The 6,825-nt window shown below is 33.8% G+C and overlaps 1 long non-coding RNA gene across 1 annotated transcript; it reads right to left on the reverse strand.

The window, feature by feature from the left end:
- Positions 1–455: 455 nt before the first annotated feature.
- Positions 456–4,519, reverse strand: LOC137652031 (uncharacterized). Its single transcript, XR_011046158.1, has 2 exons — positions 4,432–4,519; positions 456–1,118 (listed from the first exon to the last, which is right to left on the reverse strand). It is a non-coding gene; the product is annotated as an uncharacterized lncRNA (long non-coding RNA).
- Positions 4,520–6,825: the final 2,306 nt, after the last annotated feature.

A 6,825-nucleotide genomic window follows, 5' to 3' on the forward strand; every position in this document is an offset into this window, starting at 1 on the left:
CTTCCTTAAAAGACTAAATATATCTTAAATATTTTTGGGTGTTCAATTAAGGTAGTTTAACATTGTCATTCAAATCTTAATTAAAATTCAAACCTATAGCATTCATTAAAAATCTAAAAAATAAAGATAAATTACACTTCATTGAAAATAAACATTAACTTTATGCCTCACTCTAGTAGAGGTAATTTTCTAGCCAAATTGGATGTCTTAGCTTGAAAAGACCTTATGTACTTAGAATTTAACAGAATATACTCAAACCATGAATAAAAAAAAAAGAAATTTAGATACAATGCCAATATGACAATGGTTCACGCTAGGTAGCATAACAAAATATTTTTCTCATGGACAAGCCTATATGGGAGACAGTAACAAGGGAGTTTTAGATTTCTTGCCCAGAGGACTCCAAGATGAGAGACTTTCACGTTCCGGTACGAGTTGCGACTGCTGCTGGCCGATTGTCATGACGTTACGGCAAGAGACGTTTTAATGTTTTAGTGTTGGTGTAGACTACGAAAACTTCAAGTCTCTGACCTAGCAAGATCCACCAGGTCGAGCGTTCTTTTATAAAAATCTTTATCTCAAAATGCTTACACTCTCGTGAAAGTGTGTTATAAGACTGGAGTGACCTGAAGAACCTCTGATGTTTGCAGTCACTGCACTAAGGCATGTTCAGCAAAGGGAATTTTTCCATCATCTTCAACAATTCTTTAGATCCATGACAATTTTGTACTTCTGATATTTGATGTATTTAAAAATTTCTGGTCAACTTTGTCGATACTAAAAGATACCAGAATGTTTTATTGTAAATCTAAAAAGCTGGCATGCACTTCGTACGAAAATCCGTAAATTTAAAGTTTCCTCCAAGGGTTTAAAGTTTCCTCCAAGGGCCTGAAGATTAACTTAAAGATTCAGTTCGGTGGATCAATCCTTCCAGTTGCTCCTCTTCGTAGGAAGTCTTCCATGGTGCATCTTGACTGAACTGGTTTCCAAGCATGCAAAGATGCACACCTTGTGTTAATCTAATGCTCCCTGGCTGACATAGGATCTCTGAAGAAATTGGATTTGCTGGCAGGCTTATCAAAAACTCTTGGGATGCCCAACATCAATCTTATTCAGATCTGTAAACCAAAGTTAAAACAAGTGAATATTGGTATAATTTACTTGAAATACAAACTACATTTGTGTTGAGAGACTTCTCCACAAGAATGTTTACTAACCTACTAACTCCCAAGTTAAAAAACTACTAACTTTCCAATGCACGATTTTTTTCTTTCCAACAACCAATCAAGTGATTGGCATCTCAATTCTATAATGAGAGGTTTACCAAATTTCAGTGTTAGCCTTGTACCAACATTTTTAAAATAAAAATTCTAAATCTAATAATCTTTGGCTGGGCAATTTAGCTAGCCCTGAATCTAAATAAACCATCAAAACTTACATTGTCAACCCTCATACCTCCTATACTGTACTGTCTTTTTTTCAATAATTAAAATTGGAACAAGCACTCGTGCGGTTCTGTTAGTTCTGTTGTCAGTTATGTAATTCTAGAAGTGATGGCTGGGTAGTACTACCAAAACTATCCAGTTAAGCTGCATTAAAATTTATCAAAAGTGAAAAGTTCCATATCATTAAACATACTTCACGGGATAATTTTCCTGCCAATTATCACCATTGACAATAGATTTTTCCCTCTTTAGAATAGGAGGTAAAATTTAAGCAAGAATATACTGAACATAAACAATAAGCTCGATAAAATTTGACTTAAAAACAAAATTCAAAGCAAAATATAGTCAACGTTGGCAAAATTACTGAAGGACACTCTTCCAACATCCGAGGAAAACAATTGTCCCAGCCTGTAAAATAATACAAAGTTGAATGTGATGTGCCAAGAGAAAAAACTAAAAGTAGATCAGATGTGCTGAAATGGCTGCCTAGTAAAAACAGCTTCTCTCCACATGCCTCTAACCCCGCACAAGAAAAACTCAGGCAGAGACTTTAAAAAACCTGTCGGACCACTAGATCCGAGCTCGGAGTGTGCTAGGGCGAAAGACAGATTAGAAACTTAACATTGTGGCTTTCAGGGAAAACTGAATTCTTGATTTCTACCAAATCTGGATATGTATTTTATTACTGATAATTGAGAAGATAATAAACCAAATTTAATTTTCTACAAATTAACTATGAAAAGTATGACATTCTTGGCTGGTAACTCCGGAGGGCATTTTTTTCCGAATGTATTACGGGTAAAATTTCCTGATCGTCCTTTGTTTTTGGCTTTGTATTGTACGTATGATAAAAATGGCAAAGTATGATTGGTTGCTAAGGTTAAAGATTAACCAATTGGAATTTTAGAATTCATCCTGCCTTGAAAGTGCACTTGTCAGTTGACTCATATCCCATTGTTCAGCTGAGACATTACTCATTGCAGATTTATTTTAAGAGGTTACTGGATGCTTTCATGGACATTACAAATTTAAATTCAGATTTAGTGAATGTTTCAGCGTGAACATTTCGTACCATCAAAAAAGTTTCAACTGTCCCTTAGGGTAATTATAGGACTAATTTCTAGCTAAACACTAGCTATATTTTCCTGATCACTGCCTTGAGTTTTATGCATTTCTGACCATTATTATTGGGACAACTACCTGTTTAGTCATCTTTAACCCCACTTATATAAATATTATACGGGACTACTGAAACTTAATGAGTTTTGGAGCCCTGATGAAGAATTATGGAGACAACAGCAAAATTTTTTTTGGGGGGGTGGTGTAGTTGCCAAAACTAGACTTTCAGCAATAATACTGCCAAGAAAATAGTAATTTCTAACCAGTCTGAAAAATAGGGTTCAAGTGGCTGAGAATAAAAGTAACTATCTGATTTCACTTGAGGTTCTAATTGATTTTGATCAGCCGGGAGTAGTTTTGCTTACAATCTAACATTACATCTCTCATGTTCTGGCAAGTTGTAAATTTCAAGCTGCGCTCATACATCCCGTAGATCATTAGTTTGTGGCTATTTTTCACTTTTAAATGAGCAACAAGGGGTACAAACTGGACGTTAAAGTTACCATTATAATTAGTTGCCGACGGAAAAAAAAAAAAAAAAAAAAAAAAAAAAAAAAAAAAAAAAAAAAAAGAAAAAAAAAAAGGTACGAGATTTTGTAATTATTGCGAGTTAAACTGAAGGAGGATGGAAGATATGGCCGTCTCAGATCATCCAGGAACTTTTGAATACTTGGAAGCTGTAACTAGTTAAAAAAAGGAAAGTAGTGTTTAAAGAGATGGCAAAATAGCTGGAGAATACAATAAACTCATTAATATCTAGCCATCAGTCCCCTAAATTTAGATAAGAGTTTAAAAAAGTATAGTAAATTGCCTTCTCTTAATATTAGCAGTTATGCAAGTTTTCACTCCAGCTCCCATTCATCAGAAAATGACCAAATTCAAGAGAATTATTACGACGCAATAAAAGCCCACTGAGAAAGAATCGTGTGGCGAAATGTGCGCATGCCAGAACATAGGAGCAAGGAGAATGCTTGCAAGCGTGGTGAAGCAGGACAAAACTTTATATATTCATTCCCTCAATTTAGCAAGGTATTTTGAATAAAGTTTGTACACCTAAGACAATGAAAAATGGAAATGGAATATGAAGTATCCTTCATGTGTGGCTAGTTGTGGTAAGAAAGACCTTAAAGTTTTTTCACAATGTTATGATACTATATTTTGATTTACTGTAACTTGTTACAATGAATGATGATCAAGTTTCAGCTTAAATTAGTTTATCAATTTTATGTATTCACCCCTCCCCCCAAGACACGATTTGCCACTTATAAATCGGGTTATTTTAGTTAAAAATGTGAACCCTATAAAGAAATCTGACTGATGCAAGTAAAAATATTAGAATTAGTTTAAAACACTAAACTAGAAAAAAAAAAAAAAAAACTTATTTTTGATAAAATGAGTAAATTAAACAAATTTTAACCCGACCCCAATAATATACACTACCAAAGAAAAAATAAAGGGCCAATGAGTCCTGCATCAACAGAAGCCGTTCATCGCAGAAAAGGCCCAATTAAAAAGGTAATGAAATAAAATGACGCCTAAATGTCGTCAGCGAAACCCAACACAAGCCTCCTTTTACCCTTCGGCCAAATAGAATGGATCACAAATAAACTAGCCATGAAAACCTTGATACTAACTCCTCAAAGGCGATGTACCTCTTCTCTCAAGGATATGTACCACTATTGCTGGCAAAGCCTTACAAACTGGCGTGAAAACAAACCGATTGGCCCAAAAACCTCTAGAACCACTTATCAGATTTTAAGAAGACCGAAGTTTTTGCTACTTAATATTTGCAATTAGAATAAGTTATATACCTGAATAACTGCACAAGACATAAAACACGAATATTGACAGCAAATTTAACACTCACTGTTTTAGATTTAATGTTAAATGTGTTTAAGCCTCAGACACCTCAACATACAACTAACTCTGCCATTAAACATATCTCTAGTCCTGCCTCCACCCCTGGTGTAACAAGGATGACAAAACAACGAAGAAGACATCCCTAGTTAAGGGTCTTATTTAGTGTCCTTGTATAAGCAGTGGTGCCATCTACACTTGTACATCAAAACCACTCGTCTTTGATGATTTATGACATTACCTCTCAAGAAATCAGCGTAAAGTAACAAATTTCTATCGATTTACAATTAAATAAACTTAATATTACAAGAAATAGACAAGATTGGTCATTGCTTGAATAAAATATGCAATAATCATAGTTGATTAAAAAAAAAAAAGAAGAAAAAAATGCTATTTGTCCATCTCTTCCTTTCTTTGAATTTATTTCATAAGCTTGTAATATACTTTGCAAGTCTTGAAAAACAAATTTGACAAGTTATTGTTATAAAGAATCAATATCACATTATATTTTTGGTACATAATATAGTTCATGATAATCCAAAGTGTCATAGGTTACATCCATACTAAAACCATTGTTCCGATGCTTGATTCAAAGAGATAATACATAGACCAGATAAGAGAAAATATCTGCAATATTATTTCTTTGAAATATTGTAGTGATTTTATTACCCACAATGTATTATCTTGCACTTATTATTCTAAGATTAAGACTTTAGACGCGTTCTTACTGTAAAGGTGTCGTAGCAAATTTTATGAAATGATACAGATAGAGACATGCTGTTTAACTCATATAGCTTTGCGATATGTATTGCTAATTGTAGCTACAGAGAACTTTGACACATCATGCGGTCAACAAATCGTGTCGAAAAGAGAATATTCACAGACAGGTTAAAGTTATTGGTGCCAAGATGTACCTCTGTTCTAGGTTCTAGAGCTTTCGCATATATGGCTCTAAGATTGATTGATTGATTTAAAGTCTTCAGGAATCCTGAATGTGGCTTCAAGACTCTATAACATTTCCCACTAGACAAGAAGCTGAAGATTTTTTTGATTTTTAACTGCTTCGAAAATGTATACTTGACAATTAACGCGGAATATTTTCTGTGATACTCTAAATACAAACACTGTATACCACAAACAAATCTCGCATTCCTCTGAGAATCAGGTTTTCTACTGTATGTGTGATAGGACAAGGAAAACAACCGTTAAAGATTTGATTAAGAAATGTTTTGATCAATCATCGACCTTCACCAGACCCGGGATTTCCGTAGATTCTTTTCATTGGCTTTCTAGCCAACAGTTCTTTTAAACATTTCCTCGATTAGTAGGACTAATTGGGTTTTCAGTTGACTAATATTTAATGGACATTACGAATTAAGTATGTGAGTATCTGGTTTAAGGTTATCCAACGTTTCTTCATGAACGTTACCCCCAAAGTCATACATTCCCATGTTCATTTTAAAAAGTTTGCTTTATATTCTATGGTATTTCACTCTATATAAGCAAAATATTTATAATATTCATTGTGAAGATATTAAAGTGTTATTTTTAGGAAATAGTCTTTATATAATTTTCTGTAAATGATGGTAGAAAACTATGATTTTATGTGAAAAAACTTTATATTCATTATAGTGACTCTTATTCCGTAATAATTCCACAATAAATAACGGTCAAACGATATAAAACTACCAATCAGTTATTAATAATGGACTTGTCGATATACAGAAATGTAACGAAAATATTAAGTTGTGTCATTTGACAAAAAAGGATTCTATAATGTATAATTATGAGGTTTATGTTAAAATAATTGATGACAAAAGAAGCACAATCCCGGTCGAGAGAGAGAGAGAGAGAGAGAGAGAGAGAGAGAGAGAGAGAGAGAGAGAGAGAGATTGAATTTTTCTTATGAAAATAATGAACAATACTTATATGAAGTATATGGCATATAGATAAAATTTTTCCACTTTTATTAGGGAAAATAAATTTACAATTCTTTGTAGAGATAACAGTTGAGTGAAAAATAAAACAAAAAATATCGTCGTGTGTCAACAACTTGCATAACTGGTAAAATGGTTTGGTGACGTATGGGTGGAAGTCAGAGGCGGAGAACCGATGACAGATGAAGAACGCTATGTAGTACATTATGAATGATTTAAAGTCGTATGGCAAAATAGAAATACTATTTAATAGACCTTACATAATCCTGAATAAAGGCTAAAATAAAGAAGATTTCGATCGTTGGTGGGTGAGATTTGAGGATCCCTACGTCCCTAAGCTGGTAGTGTCAGGGGGCTGAGTTTGAGTAATTCCTCAGGTCGGGAATGACACCACTGGTTAGAGAGAGTGGTGTGATTCTATATAGTAACATGAAAACAGACTGAAATAGCTCTTACGCAATCAGGAA

Source organism: Palaemon carinicauda, chromosome 13 (genome assembly GCF_036898095.1).
Source record: "Palaemon carinicauda isolate YSFRI2023 chromosome 13, ASM3689809v2, whole genome shotgun sequence".
Taxonomy (NCBI): domain Eukaryota; kingdom Metazoa; phylum Arthropoda; class Malacostraca; order Decapoda; family Palaemonidae; genus Palaemon; species Palaemon carinicauda.